This window comes from Macaca nemestrina, chromosome Y (assembly GCF_043159975.1).
Source record: "Macaca nemestrina isolate mMacNem1 chromosome Y, mMacNem.hap1, whole genome shotgun sequence".
NCBI classification, from domain to species: domain Eukaryota; kingdom Metazoa; phylum Chordata; class Mammalia; order Primates; family Cercopithecidae; genus Macaca; species Macaca nemestrina.
In genome coordinates, this window is record NC_092146.1 from 5,054,327 (window position 1) to 5,066,889 (window position 12,563).

The window sequence follows — 12,563 nt, forward strand, 5'->3', positions numbered from 1 at the left end:
GAATGAGTGGATCTGCCTACAGGGGCATGGTCTACAGTGAAAATATCAGTTTGAAAGTCATCAGCACAAAGATGTTTTTAAAAGTGTGACACCCAATGAGATCCCTAGAGAACGAGTGTAGATGAGAAGAGAGAGACCCCTGAATTCAGATGTAGAACACTCTCCTGTCTAGAGATGATGGGATGTTAAGGATCACGAAGCATGGGGCTGAGAAGTAGCTTCCATTGAAACTGAATGAAAATCTATTAGTGTCCTGAAAAGCAAGTGAAGCCTGCATTTTTAAGAGAAGAAAGTGATCAGTGTTGTCAATATTTATGACTGAGGGAGTCCTCAGATGGCCCTGCCAAACCTCCAGGTTGGGGTGCTTCCCATCCTAATAACAACATGAGCAAATATTTCCTCCTTACATATTGTGATGTTCAGACCTCATGGTTTATAGCCACCTGATGTAGTACTTGTCTACTTTTGACCCTACTAGATGACTTTTGTTAGGTCATCTATCACAGTATTACCTGTGTGTTTCATATAAAATATTCCTGGGTCCCACCTGCACTCAGGAAATCAGCATATTCCAGTATAAGTGTTGGACATTCCAGAGATTCCTGATATTGAATAAGAATGGGTTGATTCAGAAATACCATTTGATCCAGCAATCCCATTAATGGGTATATACCTAAAGGAATATAAATCCTTCTATTATAAACATGCATGCACACGTGTGTTCATTGCAGCACTATTCATAATAGCAAAGATGTGGAATCAACCCAAATGTCCATCAACAGTAGACTGGATAAAAAAAAAAAAAATGTGGGACATAGACACATGGAATACTATGCAGCCATAAAAAGGAATGAGATCATGTCCTTTGCAGGGACATGGATGGAGCTGGAATCCATTATCCTCAGCAAATTAATGCAGGAAAGAAAACAAAACACTGCATGTTCTCACTTGTATATAGGAACTGAACCGCTGAACAATGATAACACAGGGACACATGGAGGGGAGAAACACATACTAGGGCTGCTGGGGATGGGGGTGGGAGAAGAAGAGCATCAGGAAGAACAGCTAATGGGTGCTGGGCTTAATATCTAGGTCATAGGTTGATCTGTTCAGTATACCAACATGACATACATTTACCTCCATAAAAAACATGCGTAGACTGCACGTATACCCTGGAACTTAAAAGTTGATTAAAAAGAGAGAGAGAGAGAATGACTTGACTTAACAGTATCACATAATATGCTTTCAATTAGCCTCTTACCTAAAAAATACAATGAAGCTTTCTTTTGTAGAAAACAAAAGAACCTAACTAAATGTCCAGACATTATATATCATAGAGGAAAGCAAGAACTTCCAAAAAATAACTTATGTTTCCATCATTTCAAAACCACAAACAACTGAGACTAAAAACATGGGATATTTTTTCTCCAGCCTTCTTCATTCGTATCAAGTTAGATATGACTTTTTGGAGCCGCCAACACAGATGGTGTTAGAATTATTGACAGCATCTTCCTGTGACAGCGTCTTGAAATGAAACCCTCTGTAAATCACTGGTGGTGGGCAGCATCTCCACTTGCTCAATTTTTAACAGAAAATGAAAAAAAGACCCTCCAGTTTTGCTATATTTAGTCTTATTCCAATATGTATTTTCAGTGGAGATTTGTGAGTTGGTAATTCTAGCACCTGACCTTTCTCTTGACATCTGAAAATGTTTTCATTTATGAGACAAACCAGAAATGGTACAGTCACAAAAATGAATGCTACTGGTAAGTCATCCAGTGTACAGTGTGGATAAAAAATGGTGCAGTTTTTTTTTTTCTGATCTTTATTACTCTTAGCTGATGCAAAACTCACTAGCTACAGGGCCACTAAGGTGAAAACAATTATTTGTGTGAGCTGAATTTCTTTTCCTTTTTAGAGTATTCAAAGGTATTCTCTGTTGCTTACCTATTTAATGTCAATTCACACACATTGAATTTTATTGTATTTTACAAAAAGGTATCAATTTCAGCACGTTAAAAATTTGGCTGGGTTGCCTTGGTATGGAAATACCTAAAATGATCCTTCTGGATTACAAATTTGGGGCAAACAAATTTATCTTACCATTTTTTAGATTTTTATTTTGAGGCTGAACAAGGAGATCTTACTTGATAACTTATTTTCAGCTTCACTTTTCTTCTACATTTTTGGAGACAGTGTCTCAATCTCTTGCCCACACTGGCATGCAGTGGTGCTAATCACAGTTCACTTCTGCCTCCACCTTTTCAGATCAAGTAATCCTCCTGCCTCTGCTTCCTGAGTAACTGGGACCACAGGCATGCACTCTGCCCAGCTAATTTTTTATATTTTGTGGAGACAGGGTTTCACTCTGTTGCCCAGGCTGGTCTCAAACTCCTAGGCTCAAAAGATGTGCCCATTTCTGCCTTGCAAAGTGCTAGGATTATAGACATGAGCCCTCATGCCCCCCTCTGTTTTCAGGTTTTCTACTTATAAAAAACAATGCTTCACATGTTGACTATGTACTTATTACATGTCCAAAGATGTTAGTTTTTGAAGTCATATGATGTGTCTTTGTTCTGGGATTTCAGATCCATCTGGCCCACCAGCACCTGCTAACCTCCGGCTGACCAACTCCACCGTCAACAGTGATGGGAGTGTGACTGTCACTATAGTTTGGGATCTTCCCGAGGAGCTGGACATCCCTGTGCATCACTACAAGGTCTTTTGGAGCTGGACAGTCAGCAGTAAGTCTCTTATCCCAACAAAGAAGAAGTGGAGAAGGACTACAGGTGGGGTGAGTGGGAACTGGAGGAAGGACTGCTCTCACAAAAGATATTTCCACCAAGGCAACTGGCCTAAAAAGAAACCTCTGCTAAACTGAGAGATGCCATGGATGCAGGAAAGCTTCCCTCCCATTCATTTCTCTGCTGAGGAAGTTCACAAAATGCAGGGGCATGCCAGCTGTTTCACCTGTTTTATTTTAGGCGCTACAACTGCATTTAGACCATTGACCTACCCCTATCTAAATGGCAGTCACAACTCCAGAAATCAAAGAAACAATTTAAATAGTCCCCATCTTATCTGTCTGGTCATAGAAATGATATAATGCAAAATGTGCTTCAGTTTTTTACTTTTAGGTTTTCTTTCTTTCCTTTTGTTTTTGAGGGAGAGATCCTAATAAATGGAAGAGCAAATGTTCAGGCTTTTCTGTTGCAAGGTGTTTCCGTCTGTAATCTAATCACTGGGCAGTAAACAGTGTAGGAAGGGTATGCCTCACAATGTGTTCTTATTGATTAAAGGGATCTGGAATGGTTTATTCACCAGATGCCAAGAAATAAAATCTTTATTGAACCATTTTATTCAATGAGACTCATGATAGCAAACATCTTGTATCATTTGGAATGCTTACTGCATAAAAATAGTTATTGGGATTCCTTTTATTATACATTTCTTTATGTTGTTGTTATAAAATTTACATAAACACCTTTTCCCATCACATGTAAAGTTGAATTCCATAGATAAACAAATGTTTAGAAATGAAAAGAAAGCAAGAGTATTTCTTGCACGAAAGATTTCAAGAACTATAGAACTATAAAACATGTCTCAAAAAGTCCATATTATTGATATTTAGTTATTATACTATTTTCACTTTATTTTTTATTTTATTTTATTTTTTTTTGAGACGGAGTCTAGCTCTATTGCCCAGGCTGGAGTGCAATGGCCGGATCTCAGCTCACTGCAAGCCCCGCCTCCCGGGTTCACGCCATTCTCCTGCCTCAGCCTCCCGAGTAGCTGGGAGTACAGGAGCCTGCCACCTCGCCCGGCTAATTTTTTTTTGTATTTTAGTAGAGACGGGGTTTCACCGTGTTAGCCAGGATGGTCTCGATCTCCTGAACTCGTGATCCGCCCGTCTCGGCCTCCCAAAGTGCTGGGATTACAGGCTTGAGCCACCGCGCCCGGCCTTCACTTTATTTTTACAAAATTTTTTGACAGTTCAATCTTTCATATTGAAGGATTTTGCTGCAAGTAACAATGGTAATGCACACTGATCTTATGAGCTGAAAGAGCTGAAATTGGGGGATCACTTAGGAATCTAGAACAAAAAGTGACATGATGAAATGCTGATAGGTCCCACTCGCCAGTCCCCTGCCCAATACATTATGAAAGAAAATCTTGAAGGATTTTATCAGGTTGATTTTTTTTTTGTTATAGCTTTTGGTGGAAATTTGCTCTTAGTAAATTCAAAACAGATATCAAAGAATTATAATTAATTCCAATTCATAATTTTCCCAGATATGTGGCAACATAAACCTCTGTTACTTTATTACAAACAGCTCTCTTTTCTCCCAGAAGTGGTGTTTCAGAGAGGAGAAGGCTCAAAATGATTCATTTCCATACTATCTCAGAGGATGGAATAATTGGTTTCAAAACATTATTTTCAAAATACATTTGGCCATATGAAGTTTATTTTTATTTTTTATTTTATTCTATTTTTTGAGAAAGGGTCTCACTCTATTGTCTAGGGTGGAGTACAGTAGTGTAGTCATAGCTCAATGAAGCCTCAACCTCCTTGAGCTTAAACATTCTTCTTGCCTCAACCTCCTAAGTAGCTGAAACTACAGATGCACACCACCATGCCCAGCTAGCTTTTTTTTTTTTTTTTTTTTTTTGTAGAAACGTTGTCTTGCTATGTTGCTCAGGCTGTTCTCAAAATCTTTGGCTCAAGTGATCCTCCTGCCATGGCCTCCCAAAATGCTGGGATTGCAGTGATGAGCCACCACACCTGACCTGAGGTTATTTTGATCAGCAGTAAAATTGGATTTTCACATTACAAACTTAAAGAAAAATTGGCAAAAGATAAATCAGAACTTGGTATGCTTCATAATGACACATGAGATTTTGCAATGAAGATAAGAGGTGTGGAAGGTTTGTATTACGGTTTGGATATATTCTCTTAATTTCTAGTTTCAAAATTCTGTGATCCTGGAGAAACTCCAGCCAAACTGTGACTATGTTGTGGAACTGCAGGCCATAATGTCCTGGGGACAGACATGGCTGAAGAGTGCAAAGATGTCTCCTCACTTCACATCCACACATGCAGCCAACAATAGTTAAGTGACTGTGTCATGTTTTCCGAGCTGATCATGACCTAATAGGCACAATATTATGTCAAGACACTATGGAGGGAGAGTGAGTTTTTGATTTGGGATAATTACATGGCAAATCTTCTTACCCACATGCATGTGACTATAGTGTTTAAACTACGACGTACAAAACAGTTTGACTTTTGAATTAGTTTTTAAGGTTTTTTTCTATTGTAGGTGCAGTTTTGCTGTTGTGATGGAAATTTAAGAAAATTTACTATGTCTCATTCTAACAGATTGACTATTTTTATGTTTACATGACTTGCACATATATATACTTGTTTTTAAGGAGAATGTGTCAGTTAAACTGTTATAAATTGATGTTATTTCTGCTTCCACTGTTTGTGTAGTTATGTATACAACACACACATATTTGTGCAATTATTTTACATATTTACTTCCCAAATCAAAATTGGGTACTTTAAAGCCAGAGACTAAAATACATCATAGTACTGGGAATAGTGTGTGTACATATATAGGTGTGGAGAGGGGGCCACAAAACATGTGGCATGCCTGTGTTTCTTAATACTACACTGGTCAAATTACTGCTTGAAATGTTATCTAATGTTCCATTGAGTGAAGTTACCAAATAATTCCCATATTGCTTTTCCCTGTTTCTTTTTTTCATACCTAGTATGTTAGTATGTTTGCCGGGAACTAAGCAAAACAAGAGAAGAGTCTTATATGACACTCATATGTGAGTCAGAGAATAAGTTACTTGATGTTTTTGGCTTAATGTGGATACTGGTTAGAACTGTCATGTAGAGACTCCTGGCAAGGTTTTGGGGAACCGGGACAAATTAAATGAGAGTAAGAGGGAGGAACCATTTGTCTCACTGGCTCCTTTGATGTTTATTATTTTTAGGCTAGCAGGACCCTGTCATTGTAGCTGCCTTTGATCAAGGCAGTAGGCCTCATTCAGAAGGGGAAGAGAATGTGTTAAACATTTGTCTGAATTTAGGAAAGGCAGTGATGGACCTGCAGAGAGAGGCACAGGGTTTACTTATAATGACCTTCCACTCCTGGGAAAATGTAGTATCCAAACAGGCAGGTTTATTTGAAATACTGCATCCAAAAATGGTCCAGAACCCGAGATTTCTATCTGTTTGAGAAATGGTCTCTGGAGATGAAATGCATTTGATATGGTCAATTTTTATGTGAGTCTTGGTACAATGTAGCTTTCACCTAGAAGTTATCATGGAAATATTTGTGTGTTTAGTAACGTTATTCATTTTTAATCCAGTCATCCATCTGCTCATCACACTGAAATTGTGTACATATGAATTATGACATCAGTGTGTCTAATACTAGGAATACTATACTATATTATATATATGTACACACTATATGCTCTAATACAGTATATAGACTTTATATATACTGTATAGTATATATGTTCCATAATTTTCTATATAGTGTGTACATAGGTGTATTATATATGTACACATATGCATACATATACATCTGTCTACAAATACACCTGAACACTCAAATACCTATCCAAATGTACACACACACACACATATAGAAACATATACACTATTCCCAGCACTGTGACATGTTTTGGCCCCACCTTAAAAGTGCCTGATTTTGAATTTGAGAGATAAACATGTAAAATAATAACAAAGATCTGTGTGTTGCATACAGACAGAACTACAGGAAACAGTGGAAGCAGAAATGACCAACATGGTGGTGGAGAAAGAGAGTGACGTCATCCTCCATGAAGTCCTGAAGAGTGAGCAACCTGTGGGCTCACAAGGAATGGACATCGTTCCACACAATGCAGCAGCATGGATGAGTGTAGAGAGTTAGAGAAGCACATTGTATGGGCAGAGAACTCAGCACAAGGGAAGAATGAAGGTGGATAGGTGGCTGATCTGTCCTCTTCAGCTGTCATTCATCTCTGAATTGCAGAGACTTCGCCACTATCTGATGACTCTGCCCTCTCACCCTGACCACTCTTTGAACTCCAGAGACCTGCCTTCAGGAACCCACTCAACATCTCCACTTTGATGGCGCATATTTCAAATAAAATGTTCATGCATGAGCTCTGGATTTTCACCCATACCTGTTCCTCTGCTGGGCTCTCCTATATCAATAAATGGCACCAACATTCACCCTTTTGCTCAAGCCAAACATTCAGAAGTCATTCTTCATTATTCTCTCAGTTGTTTCTTTCCAGAAATCCAATTCTTCAGGAAGTCCTCTTTTCTCTAATTTTAAATTCTGTGCAAGAACTGTCTAATTATTTCCCTTGTTCAGTCTATTGTCCTCTCTTTCCTGTAAATTAAAATAGTCTCCTAATTAGTATTTCTGTTTCTGTTCTTTCTTAAATATCCATTCTTTAGAGAGCAAAGTAACTTTTAAGAGAGATAATAAATCTCTCTCTTTTTAGAGTGCTATTTTCAAGACAGTTACCTAGTTATCTTCACTTCTCACTTTCCCCAAAACTTGATCCTTCGCTACATTCTTCCATATTCCTTCTCAATCCCCTTCTTAGCCAAAATTCTGTAAATTCCAGCTTCGTGCAAGCACTGTCTTTTTCCACTGGTGGTGGGGATTTCAACTATTGTATAAGTATGCTTTTTAGCCTCCTGGTTCTTCCAATAAACAACATTCTTTCCTCATTAGAAACTGGTAGGGGATTGCAAATTCCCATAACTTCGCATCTGCTTATCCCCAGAACCAAGAACAAGGAGAAAAGAAGTCCAACCTCAACTTGTCCTTGTTGAGGTTACATTATCTAGAACCTGGTCATAGTTCAGCCCACAGACAAAACTTTTATGGAACTCTGGATCTCAGTAGCATATTCATAGTTTTTTCACCTGGGGCATCCCCACACAACCCTGTAAACTTGGGGAGATCTTCTTTAATTAGCTCCTTCTTCTACCCTCTCAAGTATGATTATGAACCTTTTTCTCTCTCCTTTAAGCCACATTGCACATAGAGTGCACAGGCTAGTCTATATCCCTTCCTCTCAGTAAGCCATGCAGTTCCCCATAAATATAAATATATTTATTCGCATATCCATGTTTATCTTCTGTCTTCTGTAGTCTAAGGTGGAGGCATCCTTCCTTCTGTATATGGTGGACTTCACCATATAGTTTCTAGACCCATTCCTTCCCAACTGAGATACCTGCATCCACTTAAGTCAAATCTCACCTCCGTCAGAGACCATGGATTGTCTATATATGTGATCACAGTATCCATCATAATTCCTGGCATATAAACACGTTAACAAAAATATTTTCGAAATCAAGTTAATTAGTTATTCCCTCATTTGCCTACAACTTCAGCCTATTCCTCTCCACTGGCTTGATCTGCTCAGTTTACGGTTCTAAAACAACCTTTTCTTGATGCTGGTTTCATTCTAGCTACTATCTTACCTTTCCCCTTCCCATATTTTTTTCTCAAGTTTCTGCAATCTGTTTCTCAATGTCGCTTTCCACCAAATCTGCCCCTACTAATTTCTAAGTCTGGTGGATTTTTTCCATTCTAATTGTATTGACCCTTCCTGTTTAGTTTGTCTTTGTTTAATTATGCTTTCCCCATTGTTACATCCTGACCTTTGTATATTTGACTCCCAGATGTTTTGATTTTTCTTGTACCTCTTCTCAGTTTCCTTGTAGGATCTCCTGCCTCAATCCAGCTCTGGATGTTGGAGTGCTCCGGGATTCTACTTTGCTCTGACAATTTAATTACTACCTACTCCTCATCCCTTCCCAATGACTCAGCTCCAGACTTGATTTCTCCACTAATACAAGATATCTGTAGCCTGTCATTGTACCTGAATGTCACAGGCATCTCAGCCTCGACATACATCCATTGTTCCCATGGATCTCTTGTATCCATTGAGGTTGCTACTGACCAGAAACTGGGGAGACTTCCTTTTACTATTTCCTATTCACTTCAATTTGTCTCTAGGTCCTGCAACTTTTTTCAAGACCCACAGGTTTCTTGAATCTTCCAGGAACATAGTAAGAGCTCAGTAAGTTGATTGTAACTCAGCTGAATGCAACTGTCTTTCCATTCAACCTGCTCTATGCCACACTCTGACACTACAGCTTTCTTAAGATTTCATCTGCTAAGGTCATAAATACTAAAGGGGAAGAGAGAAAGAAATGGATTTTTTTCTCATCTTGCAACAACCAAGATTGGACATCGTTTATAAGCCATTTGCATATTTTAACTTTGTCCTCCAAGAGTTTGTGCTTTCACTTGGTTGACTATTCCAGAGGAATTCTTTTTGCCAGTGGCAGTTTTTAGCCAGGTGAGGAGACACTAGAATTATGGCAGTTAAATGAATGAAACAGGCAGTTAAATGAAAAGAAATCTATTTGACTGGCTGATTCTCTGTGCTACAGTCCTTTGCTAATTATCTTTTAAAAATAGGTAATACCTTACCTGACCAATTAAGAGGTATGATAGCTAACCTATCAAGGACCACTTCATTTTAAGGACTGATTCCTTTTACATAGATTCAAAAAAGCAATAAAAGTTTTTTTAAAAAGAAGCTGTAGTGCAAAGTACCTATAGTAACACATATTGTTTGGGTCTCAGGTGATTTCAGTCAGAGACTGACTTTACAACAGATTATGTAGGATACAGTTCAATTTTTGTCAGGATTTTATATCCCAATATTGATACATAATCTCATAAACACTAGTCTATGACTTTTATAAGAACATTATATATTTCATCATGAAGCAACTAGAAGTAAAGAATAATTACAACATCATAGTGTAAGCAAGAGAAGTACATTTTATAGGAATAAAAGTAGTAAATGTCAGTATATAAATTGCTTTCTGACTTACATTTTTCCAGGTCTGCAGGTTACTAGGTGTTTTACTGATAAACATTATTATGCAAGAAAAGGCTGAATATTCATGCAGTTTTATGAGAGTCCCTTAAGGAAGTATGATATAACACTATCTTTAATGGAAAGGTAGCTTGTTTTTCTGGAGGCAGGAGGAATACTTTCAAGTTTGACAGGTTCCAAGTGTCCTATAGTTGCCTTATGGTACTGGAATTCTTTTTCTGGCTCTCAAAAGCAAGAATGGATGGGAGAGAAAATACTCTGAATCTCTCGATGATCTATAAAATTAATCAAAATTTGGATGTTTGAAAAGTAATATGCACATTTGATTTCTTAATATCTATAACTATCAAAGAGTATAAGTCAGATGTCATAACTTTTTCAGAATATGGTAGATATGATGTTATTCCATTTTTGCCTATTACTGAAAGCAGAGGAGACATTCTTATAAAGTCAGGGTCATATTTCTTACATTGTAGTATGTACCTTTTCTGTTTTTTCCCCTTGCATGTGTCAGCAACACTAATTGTTGGTGGATTTCTCCTCTTGAATCATTTTAGTAACAATGGTTCAATCTTGAGATATATAGAAATATGTTTTTACATCTATAATTAAAGATTAAAGTTTGCCTAGGATATAAGGCAAGTAGGAAGACAAGATATACAGTGAAGTTAAACATAGTATGTAATTTTAGTATCCATCTAAATTTAATATCTATCTTAGTTATCTGCTGGCGAGTTCTCAATATCACAGATCATTAGGAATATAAATGCTGATCCTGGATGGGCACAGTGGCTCATGCCTGTAATCCCAGCAATTTGGGAGGCAAAGATGGGAGGATTGCTTGAGGCCAGGAGTTGGAGGCCAGCCTGGGCAACATAGTGAGACCCTGTCTCTAGGAAAAAAAATTAGCTGGGCTTGGTGGTACATGCCTGTAAACCCAGCTACTTGGAAGGCTGAGGCAGGAGAGTAATTTGAGCCCAGGAGTTCAAGGCTGCAATGAGCCATGATGGTGCCATTGCACCCAGCCTGGGAGACAGAGAGAGATCCTATCCCTTAAAAGAAAAGAAAAAGAAAACTTAGATTCTTAATTATATCATGAAGACTTAGATTCTTAATTATATCATGAAGACTAACTAAGAGAATTCCTTAACTCCATGGTGGTGTCAAGAAAGTGGTGGACTTTGGCTACGATAACCATGAGTTTTCTATGGCTAAGTTCCTATCTCTTTTTCTGGGTTCTTAGCTTCCTATGTTATTAGTTATACTGGCTCTCAAAAAGTAGCAAACTAGTAAATGATTCTCACTTATCCACACATTGAATTGAACTCTTTAAGCTAAAATAGCCTAAAAGCAACTCTAACAAATGTGCTTTTTCATTTTCCTTTCATTTGATCCGTTGGATAGATAATTCATTGGGCATGCCAGTGTCAGGAACAATTGAGTTCATGTAGATTATTTTCTGGGGTCTACAGCTTTCCTTGACTGATCTTGTCTTACACCAGGTTGGACGTGTTCTCCCCATCTCATCTTTCTGTCTTCCTCTCGCCTGTCCAAGAATGCGAATCTCAATGCTTAGAAGAGTATCAGTAACACGTTGTTTATAGGCATATAACCAATACAGCATACAACCCTATTATGTCTTAAAGAATTATTTGGAATTCAGAAAGCAGAGAAGCCTTCCATCAAATGACAGAATTTCTACGTATGCAACCTCTAAATTCAGGGAGTGGGTGTGGGGGAGATTTGGGCCTAGGGAATTTTTTCATATTCTAATTATTAAACCATATAAATGGGTAATCTGTAAGACTCAGTACACGGTGATGGAAACAGCATTGGATGTTGGCATTGGATGGCCCTGGGATTAAATCTAACCTTCACTCTTTTAATTATGTGAAACTGGACACAATTCTTAGTATTTTTGAGTGCTGATTTTTTCATCTTTAGTGTATGCTAATTCCTCTTTCTCAGGGGTCTGCAAAGTATGGCCCTCAGCCAAATGCAGGCCCTGCCTAGTTTTGAAAATAAGATTTTAATAATCTGTGACATTTTATTGGCACAGGGTCACTTTGTTTACATGTTGTTTACATATAATCTCTGGCTGTTTTGGCAGCAGAACAGTAATGGAGTAGTTGGGAGAGAGATGCCTCTGCAAAACCGAAAACATGTAGTGTATGATACACACAACCAAAATATTTACTATCTGGCCATTTAGGGAAAGTTTACTGACCCCTGCTTAATTTTATAGGATGGCTCTATGAATATAAATTAGTGTCACAATTCACCACCCCAACCAAGCCCCTCAGGAACACACCTGGAGTCACAAGTCAGGTGTAGTGGCATGTGCCTATACTCCTAACAACTTAGAGGATTCAGGCAGGAGGATCACTGGAGCTAGGAGTGTGAGACTCTGTTAAAACAAAACAAAACAAAACAAAACAAAACAAAACAAAACTGGCTAACAAGGTGAAACCCCGTCTCTACTAAAAAATGCAAAAAACTAGCCGGGCGAGGTGGCGGGCGCCTGTAGTCCCAGCTACTCGGGAGGCTGAGGCAGGAGAATGGCCTAAACCTGGGAGGCGGAGCTTGCAGTGAGGCGAGAT

The 12,563-nt window shown here is 38.3% G+C and overlaps 1 protein-coding gene across 14 annotated transcripts in view; it reads left to right on the forward strand.

Annotated features, from left to right (window-relative positions):
• Positions 1-12,563, forward strand: part of LOC139360963 (thymosin beta-4-like) — a 226,246-nt gene that overhangs the window by 196,366 nt on the left and 17,317 nt on the right. For 12 of the 14 annotated variants that reach the window (XR_011618533.1, XR_011618534.1, XM_071089474.1 and 9 more), the window contains one exon: positions 2,589-2,744. The gene's annotated coding sequence lies outside the window, so the exon portion shown is untranslated. Of the gene's footprint in view, positions 1-2,588; positions 2,795-6,791; positions 12,416-12,563 lie in introns of those variants that run through there. The other 2 variants (XM_071089462.1, XM_071089463.1) reach the window with 2 other exon arrangements.